The sequence below is a fragment of the Schistocerca serialis genome, chromosome 1 (assembly GCF_023864345.2).
Source record: "Schistocerca serialis cubense isolate TAMUIC-IGC-003099 chromosome 1, iqSchSeri2.2, whole genome shotgun sequence".
Taxonomy (NCBI): domain Eukaryota; kingdom Metazoa; phylum Arthropoda; class Insecta; order Orthoptera; family Acrididae; genus Schistocerca; species Schistocerca serialis.
Genome location: NC_064638.1, coordinates 573,724,262 through 573,740,903, shown reverse-complemented (window position 1 = coordinate 573,740,903; position 16,642 = coordinate 573,724,262). Strand labels below are relative to the sequence as shown.

Here is a 16,642-nt window from a genome sequence, read left to right as displayed (position 1 = left end):
GATGGCGTGTACAGGTACAGCTGCCCATGCAGCTTCAACACGATACCACAGTTCATCAAGAGTAGTGACTGGCGTATTGTGACGAGCCAGTTGCTCGGGTACCATCGACCGGACTTTTCAGTTGGTAAGAGACCTGGACAATGTGCTAACCAGGGCTGCATTAGAACATTTCCTGTGTGCAGAAAGGCCCGTACAGGACCTGGAACATGAGGTCGTGCATTATCCTGCTGAAATGTAGGGTTTCGCAGGGATCGAATGAGAGTAGAGCCACGGATCGTAACACATCTGAAATGTAACGTCACTGTACAAAGTGCCGTCAATACGAACAAGAGGTGACCGAGACGTGTAACCAGTAGCACCCCATACCATCACGCCGGGTGATACGCCAGTATGGCGATGACGAATACACGCTTACAATGTGCGTTCACCGCGATTTCGCCAAATACGGGTGCGACCATCATGATGCTGTAAACATAACCTGGATTCATCCGAAAAAATGACGTTTTGCTATTCGTGCACGCAGGTTCGTCGTTGAGTACACCATCGCAGGCGCTCCTGTCTGTGATTCGGCGTCAAGGATAACCGCAGCCACGGTCTCCGAGCTGATAGTCCATGCTGCTGCAAACGTCGTCGAACTGTTCGTGTAGATGGTTGTTGTCTTGCAAACGTCCCCATCTGTTGACTCAGGGATCGAGACGTGGCTGCACGATCCGTTACAGCCATGCGGATAAGATGCCTGTCATCTCGACAGATAGTGATACGAGGCCGTTGAGATCCAGCACGACGTTCCGTATTACCCTCCTGAACCCACCGATTCCATATTCTGCTAACAGTCATTGGATCTCGACCAACGCGAGCAGCGATGTAGCGATACGATAAACCGCAATCGTTATAGGCTACAATCCGACCTTTATCAAAGTCGGAAACGCGATGATACGCATTTCTCCTCCTTACACGAGGCATCACAACAACGTTTCACCAGGCAACGCCTGTCAACTGCTGTTTGTGTACGAGAAATCGGTTGGAAACTTTCCTCTTGTCAGCACATTGTAGGTGTCGCCACCGGCGCCAACTTTGTGTGAATGCTCTGAAAAGCTAATCGTTTGCATATCACAGCATCGTCTTCCTGTCGATTAATTTTCGCGTCTCTAGCACGTCATCTTCGTGGTGTAGCAATTTTAATGGCCAGTAGTGTAATAGGAGTAAACATCGCTTGCGAATGGGTTAGAAGGCTGAAACTAGCTTCTAACTGATAAAATTACGGATACTAGAATACACGGTAGGAATTAGGAGGTGTACGGGCAGTAGCAAGCCGGTCGCTCACGTCATAGTGAACTACCGATACTAGAATACAGTATCCACGGACTGAACCAAACTGGCACGCAGCGCAAGTGCCGTAACCTGTCTAACTGTATGAATGAGTGGTGTCTGTTCTTTCGGACATGTCCGAAACAACAGACACCACGCAGAATCCGCAGCTGTTGTACATTATATGTAAGTTGAAGGTGAAGAGCGGATAGGTGCTGCTCGATGGGAGTGTGTATCGGCCGTCAGGCGAGCCGAGATAGGACCGGCAGTTGCGACTACACTGTGTCTCGGATGGCGTAGTGGTTACCGCACCCGGGTTCGAATTCCGGTCCGGTACACATTTTCACTCGTCTTCGCCGATTCCGCTTAACGTCCCAACGCAGCTGAAAGCAGTGGTCCCTCCCCTTTCCGTTCCTTTCCTCCACTCCGCACCTTCAATTTACTTGTAATGCCTTGTTTTATACCGGAGCCAAAATGACCCCTGAGGACCGGCAACCCATATAACACCACAGAGGACGAGGTTGTCTATGCCCAAGGCGTACCAAAAGCACCATGGGAAACACCGGCTGTTTACATGCAAGATAATAGAAACAGACATTCCGAGAACTACCTCCTGCAGGTGGAGCTCGAGCCACGGCCTGCAGGAAGTATCACTACGCCAAAACCTGACTGGCTGGAGACAGCTATATAGGGGCTAGAACCAGCCCCGAAGTTCAGTTCACGCCGGATGCCGACCTCGTGTACTGTGACCGTTACTAGTGTGTGAGTGTGTTACCGCGAACCTTTGTGGAAAATTAGAAGTGAACTTTTCTTTGCCTCAATTAGGAGACTTTTACTGGCATCGTTATTGTTACCTTTCGTTTGTATATTCACTCATCAACCTTGTGAGCTTACAAAAATAAAAGTTGTGTTTGTGAAAAATTACGAATTGTCAGTCCAACACCTTGTGAAAGCGTTTACAAGCGGAAACAAGTTTCGTAACGACGTGCGAATTTTTGTTGGTCACTGCCGATTCAGTACAGAGCTGCGCCGCAATTATCAGTGTACTGAGGGATTCTTAACACGAAATTTTTAAGTGAAAAATAAAGGTTTGCTGGGCGATCGCCAGTTGTACTAACCGCAGCAGACAAGAAACTAGCTTAGGAGTTAAGTTCAATATATTCCCCAAAAACAATGAGACGAAGCGAAAATGGATAAATACTTGTAAACGTGCAGATTCGGTTTCAGTTGAAAACGCTCGTATCTGCTCAATACATTTTGCTGATTCGGATTATGAAAGGGATTTGAAAAGTGGACAGTTGAATATTCCTTCGAAACGCAAGTTGAAAACTGGTGTTCTTTCAACTCTGAATCTACTATCCTCCAGTGCTGATTTCGAGCGTAGTAATTAGTCCAATAATGAGAGATCTTGGAAATAACCGTGTGGTTCTGTACAAAATAGTACATATTATATTACTTCCACGAATGGAAATGTAATGGTGTGAAAGTAAACTTATTTGAAACACATTTACCTGCAATAGAATGCTATGCAGCACGTATTGAAATAACAGTGTCTTTAAGTTTCTATTTTCTATTTGTTTTGTTCACAAATGCTGTGTTGTTGGTCTGACAGACTGACATTTACAAAGATACTGTATTCATCATAGAGTAAAGCTAAGCGTGGAATAAGTGTTATAGTATTCGAAATTATTATGACTGCATTTATGCGTCTATTTGAGGAAAGTTAAAAGAAAAGTAAGAAACAAAATGGTACTGAAAATAAAATAAAAGATAAAAATAAATATTAAAATATGTGGAGAGATAAGATTAAACTTTAAATTTCATTTTATTGTACAGATGATTTCTGATTGGTCATTAACACAATGTTGCTGAAGTCACTGAGGAACTTTTTGTTCTGCAGATCTGTTTGCTCATTAAGATAAGTATCTGATTTACTTCTTAAATAACTGAAAATTTCGATTTCTTCTATGATATGCATTTGCTTCCCTTTCTTAGCATAATGTAAAATTTGGAGCTCTTCGTTAATGTTTTTGGATGTATGTTTGTCGTTCAGGAAATGCAGTCCAAAGGTACTTCTATTGTTATCGATAGATTTTTTGTGCTCTTTACAATCTATCCGAAAGTTTCTACCAATTTTCCTGATGTGTACTTTGTCGAAATCGTCAAATCCAATTTTGTAAACCCTTGTCTTATTAGACGGGGACGGAAAACGGTACATGTAATATGCATGTACAGACAAAGAAAGGGGTCGGAAAACGGTACATGTAATATGCATGTACAGACAAAGAAATTAATACAATTTCAGAAGACTTGGCTGATTTATTGAAGGGAAAGAGCTTCACAAATTGGGCAAGTCAGTAACGCGTTGATCCCCCTCTGGTCCTTATGCTTGCACTTATTTGACTTGGTATTAATTGTCAGAGTTGTTGGATGTTCTCCTGAGGATACCATACCAACTTCTGTCCAATTGCCACGTTAGATCCTGAAAATTCCGAAAGTGTTCGAAGGCCCTGCCCATTATTCTCCAAACGTTCTCAATAAAAGTGAGGTCCGCCGATCTTGCTGGCAAACGAATGGTTTAGCCAGCACGAAGACAAGCAGAAGAGACTCTTGCCTTGTGCGGGTGAGCAATATATTGCTGAAATGTAAGCCCAGAATGGCTTACGGGGCGCAGAATGTCGGCGACGTACCACTATGCTGTAAGTGTATCGCGGATGACGACCAAAGGGGTCCTGCTATCAAAAAAAAAAAATGACACTTCCGACCATCACTCCAGGTTGTTGGGCCGTACGGCAGGCGACAGTCAAATTGGTATCCCACCGCCGTCCGGGGCGTCTCCAGACGCGTACTCGGCAGGGAATCTCATAGACTGCAGTAAATTTGTCTCCAGTGACGGGTCGCCCTTCGAACTGAGCCCCGATAACCAGCGAATGCATTCAGTGTAGAAAGGAGAATGCTTACTACATTCCCACGCATCCCACTGTGGAGTGTGGCTCAGGTGTGTGGGACCCACAACAGATAGGTCTAACAGGATATGATGAACGTACACAGATAAGAGCAGCATGAACCGTCACATGTTTATTTGACTCGCGGGAAAGCGTCATGGAAATGATGAGAAACCTAAACTGGTAGGCGCCTACTTACAAAGTTTTAACAGTCAGTGTTAAATGAAGGATATACTACAGATCCCTATATACCACTCCTGTATAAAGAGAGATGACAAGATTAGACTAATTACATCGCTCATAGAAGCATTTAAACGCTCACTCTTGCTGACCTCCATACCCGAATGGAATGGAAAATAACCGTAATATGTGACAGCATGGAAAGCTCTTCTGCCATGCACTTCACAGTCGTTTACATGGCGTGGGTATAGGTGAAATGTAGAGGCAGCTCCAGAAGAGCGATAGCTTCATTGAAGAGTATGTGTTTATTAAAAAAATTTTTTTTTCTAATCTGACCCTTGTTTCATTCAGTTACAAATGATCTACACATCAGAGCAGAAAGTATATATTGTTATCCAGTACATTGTTCCAACTGTGCTGGGACTGAACACTTCACAGGTAGGTAAGAAAAGCATGCACTAAACAAGTTCACCATCAAGCGACTGGGCGGTAGGTTCCAGAGGACAGGAAATATGGCTGATGTAACCTAAAGTGGTCGACCGAAAATGTCAACACTAGAAGTTATGATCAACATGGAAGCTGCATGTTCTTTGAACAGCTCGAAGTCTGTGCAGCAGCTGTACAGCCAAGCTCGTCTCTCCGTTGGTAGTGCCCGCACCGTGTTATGGAAGACGTATCCGTACAGAAATCGTGCCGTTTAAGAGCTGCAACTAGTAAATACTACGAAACGTGTCGCTTTCTTTCAGTTGTTCGTGTATTCTGTAACGCCGGGTGGGAGAAAACTGGATTGGTTCGGACTGACGACGCTTGGTTCGATATTGATGGTTGTGTGAATGCACTGAACACACACATCTGGATTATGGGAAAGCCACATAATCTCTACGAGTCTCACCTGCAAGCACAAAAAGTGTATTCACGGCCACTTATGATAACTTTTGGAACTTAGTCTTTTTCGCAGTTGAATATGATCATTCTGCGGGCGGATCCATATAAGTCTCGAATGGTTGCCTTTTCAATGAGTAGATTTTTCTATTTAAAAAAATACAGACGATGATATTAAAAGCTTATAATGCTGGATGGCAGGTAATAATTTCATGTCTCATACCAACAAAACAATCTTCGACATATCCAGTCAGGTGATCAAAGCATCATATTGGAATTTTATACTTGCATTTGCTTGTCGCCATGATTTAGGGAAACCTTACGATTCCTTTGGAAGAATCAACATGGTTACCGCAAGGACCGATCTATGAAACCCAATTTTCCCTGTTCGTTTTCGAGATCCAGAGGACAGTAGACTCCGGACATCTTGCATTGCAGGAAGCCTTGAAGCTTTCGCTACAGACCCACAACGGCGCCCAGTAAACAAAAAACTTGTATGCAGAATATACGCAGAAATGTATGTTTTGATTGAAGCTGTCTTACAAGTAGTTCTGTCCAGATCAGTGGTTGGCAACCTGGGCCCTACTGCTCAATAGTGCGCGTTCCAGCTTCCATGGTAGGCAGTAGGCGGTTGGGGGTGAAATACATTTTCATTTTCGTAAAATTTTGACAAAGTATTTGGTACATTATTATTATTATTATTATTATTATTATATACTCTAACTTGCTGCAACTCTGTTTTTATAAATTTTATAACATAAAGTTACTTTTTTACTTTATAGGTTCCCATTATTGTAGAACTAGCTGGTGTTAAAAATTTGACTACTAACAGATAAACAAAAATGGGCAGTAGGTAAAGAAAGTTTTCTACCTCTAATATAGACTGTAAACTACACATAATGTTCAACTTCTGTTGGTTCTCACCATTCTTTATATTATTACCTTTTATGCTGGCTAAAGTGACTCAAATTCTTGCCCATCTAAGTTGATTCCTGTTTTTCCCAGCGTCCCTAAATCTCTGCCCACCAACGCTGAGCTTGCATCTCAACAGAGAGTTATCGAATGCTACCAGTATTTTAATGTCACTGCTACACTATTATTTCTTATGCACTGAAGAGCCAAAGAAACTGGTACACCAGCCAAACATCGTGTAGGACCCCCGCGACAACGCACGAGTGCCGCAACACGATGTGGCATGGGCTCGACTAATGTATAAAGTAGTACTGGAGGGAATTGACACCATGAATCCTGCAGGGCTGTTCACAAAGTCGTAAGAGTACGAGGGGGTGGAGATCTTTTCTGAACAACAGATATGCTCAATAATGTTCATGTCTCGGGAGTTCCGTGGCCGATGGAAGTGTTTAAACTCAGAAGAGTGTTCCTGGACCCACTCTGTAGCAATTCTGGACGTGTAGGGTGTCGCATTGTCCTGCTGGAATTGCCCAAGTCCGTCGGAATGCACAATGGACATGAATGACAGTAGGTGATCAGACAGGGTGCTTACGTACGAATCACCTATCAGAGTCGTACCTAGACGTATCAGGGGTTCCATATCACTCCAACTGTACACGCCCCACACCTTTACAGAGCCTCCACCAGCTTGAACAGTCTCCTGCTGACATGCAGGGTCCATGGATTCATGAGGTTGTCTCCATATCCGTCACGTCCATCCGCTCGATACAATTTGAAACGAGACTGGTCCGACCAAGCAACATATTTCCAGTCATCAACAATCCAATGTCGGTGTTGACGGGCCCAGGCGAAGCAAAAATGGTTCAAATGGCTCTGAGCACTATGCGACTTAACTTCTGGGGTCATCAGTCGCCTAGAACTTAGAACTAATTAAACCTAACTAACCTAAGGACATCACACACATCCACGCCCGAGGCAGGATTTGAACCTGCGACCGTAGCGGTCGCTCGGTTCCAGACTATAGCGCCTAGAACCGCACGGCCACTCTGGCCGGCCCAGGCGTAGCGTAAAGCTCGGTGTTGATCAGTAATCAAGGGTACACGAGTGGGCCTTGGCTCCTAAAGGCCATATCGATGGTATTTCCTTGAATAGTTTGCACGCTAACACTTGTTTATGGCCCAGCATCGAAATATGCAGCAATTTGCGGAAGTGTTGCCCTTCTGTCCCGTTGAACGATTCTCTTCAATCGTCGTTGGTCCCGTTCTTGCAGGATCATTTTCCGGGCGCAGCGATGTCGGAATTGATGATTTACCGCATTCCTGATATTCACGGTATAGTCGTGAAATGGTCGTACGGGAAAAGCCCCACATCATCGCTACCTCGGAGTTGCTGTGTCCCACCGCTCGTGTACAAGCGTTATTAATGTCTTTAACCCTTACTATGTTTATCTCGGAACTTATATACATAATAATTCATCTACTACGGATAAAGCATTGAACTAACTTTGCTTTGTTTACGGTTTACAGATCAAATGCAAATGGCTCTAAGTACTATGGGACTTAACTTCTGGGGTCATCAGTCGCCTAGAACTTAGAACTAATTAAACCTAACTAACCTAAGGACATCACACACATCCACGCCCGAGGCAGGATTCGAACCTGCGACCGTAGCAGCAGCGCGACTCCGGACTGAAGCGCATAGAACCTCTCGGCCACAGCGGCCGGCATTTACAGATGGTTGGCGCAGCTACAAAAGATATTCCTTTGGAGTTACCTGCAAACAAGCCGACGTAAATCTTTCGCCACCGAATATCTGCAGTGTCGTCAACGATACAGGTTCAGAAACGTCCAGCCACGCCGATCGTACGCACAGAACAAAGGCCGCCTACGGCAGGCAGCGAACTCGGCGGAGGAAAAATCGGCTCCCAGTAATTCCCGGCACGTCCTTCGCTCACCCCGCTCCCAGTGCGCTGAAATCCGCGTGGGCGAGGATGACGCAAACCTGTTTTCTTCAGCCGCAGAAAACAGCGAGCTCGCCCCCAACCAACCAGTTATCGAACCACATTTGAATTCAAGCAGCACTTCATGGTCGGCGCTGTTCCTAGCCACCATCTTTAAAGATAGACTCTGTTTTACATAATAAGCCTACAACTTTGTTTCCGCTGCTTAGCAATAGATGACAGTAGCGGCAAAGAGTGATGCACTTGGTTCACCTCAAGTATCATATAATAAGCTGAGCCATTTTTAAACACAACGCCATCAAAATATTAGTCCAACGTGATTGATTCATGAAGTTTTGCTAGGTCGACTATGTCAACTTACGAGCCAAGTTCTCGCCATTTGCGTAAGGCTTTAACGTTTGCTTCAGCATGAAGAGATCGTCGCCTGAGGCTCATAAAATGCTGGGTAACACCGACGGTGAGCCACCTGTTAGTGAAAGAACGTGCAGAGAAAGGTTTCAGCGCTTCAAGAACGATGATTTTGACATCCAAAACCGGTATGGCGGTGGCAGACAGAAGGTTTTCGAAGCTACTGAAACCGACGGAAACAATCACAGGAGATCGTTCTCGAAAGCAGTTTATGCGTTTGAGCCGCGTACTGAAAGAGTAACGGCCACAACACAGTGACAGACATGAAAAGACGATTTTGCAGCATGGCAGCGATCGATCCCATGTCGCAAAACCCATCAAAACGTACTTGGAAACGTTCAAATGGGAAGTTCCGTCCCACGCGCCGTATTCTCCAGACGTTGCTCGCTCTGACTGTCACCATTTTCAATCAATGACTCGCGGCCTGGCTGGCCAGGACTTCCGGTCATACGAACAAGTGCAAAATTTGATCGATTCATGGATCTCTTCAAAAGACGCCCAGTTTTTCAACCGCGGGCTTTGTAAGTTTTTCACAGTAGAGCCTCGAAATTGGAAATTTGTGATAAGATCTTACGGGACCAAACTGATGATGTCATCGGTCCTTAAGCTTACACACTATTTAATCTAACTTAAACTACCTTACGCTAAGGACAGCACATACATCCATGCCCGAGGGAGGATTCGAACCTCCGACGGGGGCAGCCACGCGAACCATGAAAAGACGTCCTAGACAAATAGAGCCTCGAACTTCGAGAAAAAATGGCGTCGGCAAAGTTGTAGACCTAATAACGTCTGTAAAGTTGCAAAAATAATAACTTGGGCGAAATTAAAAATTAATTGATGCAAAAAATTTAATATTTTGTTAGCACAGGAGGACGGAGGTGCGGCTGGCAGATACAGAAAACGTATGCGGCAGTTTATTTGGTCGAATGGTGTCGTTTCGTCAATAACACCATTGACGGAATGTAGGAATGAATGGATGGGATTTGTTCACCTAGAAAAACAGTATTACAACGTAAAAAGGTGCAAAATGTTTGAATTCTCTGGAAAGAATACTGCAGGAAAATGCGGGTAACTTAGAAATGTAGTAGAACCATGAGGGAAGAATAAGAATGGACATTAACTTTTTGTGGGTCACTTTGGGCTGCAGCGCTCACATTTCTTGTCTTCTTGATCTTGTACAACAGCTCGATAATGTAATTATTGGGTTTATCATTACCATACAGCCGGCCGAAGTGGCCGTGCGGTTAAAGGCGCTGCAGTCTGGAACCGCAAGACCGCTACGGTCGCAGGTTCGTATCCTGCCTCGGGCATGGATGTTTGTGATGTCCTTAGGTTAGTTAGGTTTAACTAGTTCTAAGTTCTAGGGGACTAATGACCTCAGCAGTTGAGTCCCATAGTGCTCAGAGCCATTACCATACATTTTTGTGATTGCTTTCTGAGACTCGGCGCAACTGGCAAGTCATATGCACGAAGTAACGATTAATAGCCTTTTCTGTAATGTGTAACGCATATCCTTCTGAATTAATCAAGGATCATACGTGTAACAGAAGAAATACTTTCACCTGTAAATCTGAATAAAATAATTCTGAGTGTCAGGCAGCTTTGCTATAAAACGGTAAAACAGCTACGTCACCGACCTTCAAACCAACTTTGCAAGGGTCATACTGAAGGAAATTAAACCGAAAATTGTTTTATTCAAATTGACACTGGCCGTGGGCTACTATCAACTTATATCCTCTCATGAAATAGCGTCATGTTTTGAGCGGTCTGTAGGAGGGCCACTGAGTTTTAACTATCACTACGAGAAAATAAATTTATGTAATTAATTTTTAGTTTCTTTGTAGGTACACGTCTGCAATTCTGGTATACAGGGTGGTCCATTGATCGTGACCGGGCCAAATATCTCACGAAATAAGCGCCAAACGAAAAAACTACAAAGAACGAAACTTGTCTAGCTTGAAGGGGTAAACCAGATGGCGCTTTTGTTTGCCCCGCTGGATGGCGGTGCCATAGGTCAAACGGATATCAACTGCGTTTTTTAAAAATAGGAACCCCCATTTTTTATTACATGTTCATTTAGTACGTAAAGAAATATGAATGTTTTAGTTGGACCACTTTTTTTGCTTTGTGATAGACGGCGTTGTAATAGTCACAAACATATGGCTCACAATTTTAGACGAACAGGTGCTAACAGATAGGTTTTTTAAATTAAAATACAGAACCTAGGTACGTTTGAACATTTTATTTCGGTTGTTCCAATGTGATACATGTACCTTTGTGAACTTATCATTTCTGAGAACGCATGCTGTTACAGCGTGATTACCTATAAATACCACATTAATGTCATAAATGCTCAAAATGATGTCCGTCAACCTCAATGCATTTGGCAATACGTGTAACGACATTCCTCTCAACAGCGAGTAGTTCGCCTTTCGTAATGTAATGTTCGCACATGCATTCACAATGCGCTGACGCATGTTGTCGGTGGATCATGCTAGCAAATATCCTTCAACTTTCCCCACAGAAACAAATGCGGGGACGTCAGATCCGGTGAACGTGCGGGCCATGGTACGGTGCTTCGACGACCAATCCACCTGTCATGAAATATGCTATTCAATACCGATTCAACCGCACGCGAGCTATGTGCCGGACATCAATCATGTTGGAAGTACATCGCCATTCTGTCATGCAATGAAGCATCTTGTAGTAACATCGGTCCCTTTCAAAGGGACCACCCCGGCATTTGGGTGGACCGATTTAGGGATTTGCCGTCGTCGTCCCGAAAGCACGTCAAGTGTGCTGACCACCGCGCCACCTCGCTCAGTAAAACAAAATGACGCTGTTCGTCGATGGAGTGGAGTATCGTGCGGTAATTTTCCAAGTTTGAAGGGAAACAACACAACAAAAATCGACGCTGAGTTGTTGGAATTCTACGGCAGAAAAGCACCATAATATGACGGAGACGCCAGCAGTGTACTCGAGCAAGTCTGAACGATCAAGTGGCAGGTCGCCCCTTTGTGAAGAACCGGCAGTCGCAAGAGAAGAGGGAGGCCCTGAAGCTCGAATACCGGCGAATCACAGTCGATGCGATAGTGGAAAAAGTGCGATATCAGCCGTGGATCGGTGTTCAACATCTTGCACTACATTTGAACATAAGGAAGGTCGTCACACGCGGGATTCGATGACTGCTGACATCCGTTGAAAAAGCGAGCCGAACCGAGGTGGTTAGCGAAATGTTGCGGTTGTGTCAAGCTAATCCACATCACTTCTTTATCCGCCTAAGGGCAAAGGGTCACGGGAGGACATCTGTAGACGAGGCTACCGAAGTCTGTCTAAATGGAGCGTCCCGGGAAGACGTGCAAGGGTGTGTTTTTGCTCCACGACAACGTCGCAACTCATTTTCCTCAGGGCAGAGTCACGCACGCAACGTTTTTGGGCGAAGAAATTTTTTATCGCGCCGTACATTGTCCTGACGTGGGCTCATTAACTTATTTTTGGGTCAAGTGGCTCTGAGCACTATGGGACTTAACATCTATGGTCATCAGTCCCCTAGAACTTAGAACTACTTAAACCTAACTAACCTAAGGACATCACACAACATCCAGTCATCACGAGGCAGAGAAAATCCCTGACCCCGCCAGGAATCGAACCCGGGAACCGGGCGCGGGAAGTGAGAACGCTACCGCATGACCACGAGCTGTGGACAACTTATTTTTCCCCAGACAAAGAAACCATTGCGTGGGATACATTGCCAGAACGACGACGAGGTAATTTTTGTTGTGAAACGTTCCCAAAACAGCCAAAGTGCAGACTTCTACAAACAGGGTCTCCGCCAAGGCATCCATAGTCGGGAAGAATGTGTCGCAGTGAAGGGTGAATCTGCAGAAAAGTTTCTATGGTCCCAGGTTCAGTTTTTCAAGGTTACAATTAGAGTTTTACTACTACCTTTCGCATTTTGCCCAGCCGCTGTATCTTGTAATAAAATTATTGATGCCATCGGATTTGGTGATGCTGAAAGGAAATGCGCGCCTTTTTTTTCATTTTATAGTGCAATTCTTTTCATAAGAGGCCATCACAAAGTTTCGGTTTGAGGGCGTTGCTGCAGCGTACGAGGCGTGTTTTCTTAAGTAAGTACCGTTTTGAAATTAAAAAAAGACGTGCTAAGATGTCTCAATGATTTTATTTTTACACGAAAGCCTGTTCCTTAATCTACTTTTCTATATAATTTCCGTCAATACTGAGACACTTGCCAAAACGTTGTACCAGCTTTTGAACACCCTCCTCATAGAAGTCTGCCGGCTACTTGTTAACCACCGCATCACCACTGTTTTGGCTTCGTCATCGTCTTGAAGACGCTGACCGCCCAGGTGTTTCTTCAAGTGCAGGAACAGATGGTAGTCACTGGGTGCAAGATCGGGGCTGTACGGAGGATGATCTAGAGTTTCCCATCGAAAAGATATTATGAGATCTTTGGTCTGATTCGCTTGCAGCAAAACGATGCCCTTGCTCAGTTTCTGTGGACTGTTGCTTTGATTCTCGAGTGACGTAGGCCACCCATGTTTCATCGCCCGTAACAATTTGGCTTAAGAAATCATCACCGTCATTGTGGTACCGCTCAAGGAAAGTCAATGCCCTGTCTAAACGTTTGGTTTTGTGCACATCCGTCAACATTTTCGGTACCCAACGTGCGCACAATTTTCGGTAATTCAAGTGCTCGGTCACAATGCCATACAAAACACTGCGAGAAACATTGGGAAAGTCATCTCGCAAGGAGGAAATCGTAAAGCGTCTGTTTTCTCTCACCTTATTGTCCACTTCCTGCACCAAACTTTCATTAACGACCGAAGGACGCCCACTCCGTTGTTCATCATACACGTTTGTGCGGCCATCTTTAAATGATCTCACCCACTTTCTTACCATTCCATCACTCATAATGTTTTCTCCGTAAACTGCACAGATCTCACGATGAATATCGAACGCTTTTAGGCCTTTAGCACTAAAGAAGTCTTATAACAGCCCGTACCTCACAGTCGGTGGGACTCACGATTATCGGAGGCATCTTAAACACTCAGTACACAACGTAAACAAGGAAGAATCAGACTGTAATAGCTTCATGTAAAAATAAAATTATTGAGATATCTTAGCACGTGTTTTTTAATTTCAAAACGGTACTTACTTAAAGAATACGCCTCGTATATGCAATGTAACGTGAGTCCGATGCGGGTATATAAGCATCGACATGTAGGTAAGGGATTACTGTGGCATTCGGTGTCTTTGTGAAGTGTGTGCAGCAACTGCGGAGAAGTGAGCTATGACGACGTTATTGCCAAATGCGTAAAAACAAGACCTACGCGCTGTTATTCTTTTCTTGGCTGCCGAAGAAAAACACCGGTAGATATCCAACGAATAATGAATAGCCGGCACCATTTCCGTCGAAAACCACCTTTGTGGACAAGGGGTGCTGTTGCCTCATGATATGGCACGTCCACATATCGCAAATGTCGGAACGCAGAAGTTACGCCAGTTCAAGTGAGCCGGCCGCGGTGACCGAGCGGTTCTATGCGCTTCAGTCCGGAACCGCGCGACTGCTACGGTCGCAGGTTCAAATCCTGCCTCGGGCACGGATGTGTGTGATGTCCTTAAGTTAGTTAGGTTTAAGTCGTTCTAAGTTCTAGGGGACTGATGACCTCAGAAGTTAACTCCCATGGTGCTCAGAGCCATTTTCAGCTCAAGCGGGAGACATTCGAGGATCCGCCCTATAGTCCTACCCTATCCCCTTGCAACAGTCACGCTTCGGTTCCTTATAAAAGGCCTCTAAGGGCTGACGATTCCTGTCGGAAGAGGGTGTCCAACAGGCAGTTGCGGACTTCTTCACGCAGCATACACACACACACACACACACACACACACACACACACACACACAGTCAGAGCGGAGAAAATCCCCGACGCGGCCAGGAATCGAACCCGGGGTCCCGTGATCGAGAGTCAGGAATGCTAACCAGAAGACCGAGAACTCTTGACAATTTATTGATAAAATGCGCTTTGTGTAAGGGAAAGTGGGCCACAGATTCTGTCGCCAGCCCCTGCAGCGCAGTGCCAAGCGCGTTGACGAGCGGCGGCTGCGAGTTCCCGGCTGATCGCAGCTGTCAGTGAACCGCAGACGGGCGCCTGGGTCGGCGCGGTGCAGCGGGGCGGACCGCTACGCGGAGTTTTTTGCGTAATTAACGTAACAGTGCGGCCGGCCTCGGCGCGCTCCACACGCGCGAGAGGGGCCACCGCCGTCTGGGCCCCGTGTGTGTACTGCATGCACACGCCGCCGGTTCGGTAACGAGATGGTCGGGTAAACAAGTAACACACAAAATACAATTAAGCTGTCCCTAACGTGAGGTTACGGCCTCGCCGCAGTGGCTACATCGGTTCCCGTCAGACCACCGAAGTTAAGCGCTGTCGGGCATGGCTGGCACTTGGATGGGTGGCCATCCGGGCCGCCGTGAGCTGTTGCCATTTTTTGGGGTGCACTCAGCACAGAAAACCATCGTAACGACCGGGAGAGCGGTGCGCTGACCACACGCCCCTCCTATCCGCAACCTCACATGAGGATGACACGGCGGTCGGGCCACTTGTGGCCTGAAGACGGACTGCTACTAACATGACATTAGGTGGTATGCCGCTGCCTCCTCCGACCTCCAAATTGACTCACCTGCCCAGTTACACAGTTTATCTTTATCTCTGAATCACAGCGCAATTTGCCATTTCTCACATTATCAAAGCAGTGCCATAAGTAAAGGCGATAAATGGCAACTAAAAAATTTAGTGCTGTCCGCCGATCGAACACTGCATCCTTGAATTTTCAATCTGACACCCATGCTTTTAAGTTTTTTATTCACAGATTTTAACATTCCACTCAATTACATCACTTAACAGAAAAAATACGATTTATTAAAAATTATGTACACTGTTACTTACTGAGCGTAAGGCAAAACCTGCAGAAAAATTTGACATGTAAAAGAGTAAAATAAGACATACGAGGGCCGTTCAATAAAAAATGAAATGCATTTTCTTCTGAAAGCAGGTTGGTTTTATTCGGGATTCCAGTACACCGTATTACTGCCAACTCCTTTGGCTACAAAACCCTGTTTTTCAATATAATCTCCATTCAATGCAACGGCTTACGCCATTTAACTGGGATTGCCTGTTGGTTGGTTTGAGGTGTAAAGGGACCAAACTACAGGGTTATCAGTCCCTTTTTTCTCATGCAAGCAAGTCTCAAGGTGAAACAATTTCCAAAAGGAGTTGGGGAAAGTAAAAGGGTATAAAGCTACCGGGGAACCACACCGAAAGATAAAACGAAAAAAGCCAACCAAGAGGGGAAACCGTATGCTAAAAGGAGAACTAGAGGAAGGTGTTAAAGTCATATAGCAAATGACCTGGGCTGGTTTTTCACAAGAATAAAAAACGATGAGCTAGCCACTCTGCAACACACTAAAATCGTCAACCTAAAAGGCAAGGCAACATGAACACGCATAGGGACAAGAAGAATACCAAGGCGAACAAATAGCAAAGAAAGAATCAGGAAGAGGTAAAATGGTGGGAGGCATGGTACCGTCTGCTGGTCGACGACGGAGCCACGGTCTTGCTGCATCAACAACCTTCCAGTCATCCAGGTGCCGCCGCTTCCCGCGGTGTGTATCCTTCATTGGGCCAAACAGACGTAAGTCGGAAGGTGCGTGACCCGGGCTGTAAGGTGGATGAGGAATAATCGTCCAATGAAGTTTTGTGAGCTCCTCTAGCGTGCGCAGACTTATGTGAGGCCTCGCGTTGTCATGGAGAAGGAGAAATTAGTTTGCATTCTTGTGGCGTCGAACACGCTGAAGTCGTTTCTTCAGTTTCCGGAGCGTAGAACAATACACTTCAGAGTTGATCGTTGCACCACGATGGAGTGCATCAAGCAGAACAACCCCTTAAGAATCCGAGAAGACTTTACCGGCTGAGGGTGCGGCTTTGAAATTTTTCTTCGGGGGGGAAAGGTGGTGCGGCGTCAC

General features: G+C 45.4%; 1 protein-coding gene across 5 annotated transcripts in view; it reads right to left on the bottom strand.

Moving 5' to 3' along the window:
* Positions 1–16,642, bottom strand: part of LOC126476340 (uncharacterized) — a 676,721-nt gene that overhangs the window by 18,056 nt on the left and 642,023 nt on the right. The window contains exon 1 of one of the 5 annotated variants that reach the window (XM_050103538.1): positions 8,001–8,105. The exons of the other annotated variants lie outside the window; for them this stretch is intronic. The gene's annotated coding sequence lies outside the window, so the exon portion shown is untranslated. Of the gene's footprint in view, positions 1–8,000; positions 8,106–16,642 lie in introns of those variants that run through there. 5 annotated transcript variants of the gene reach the window in all.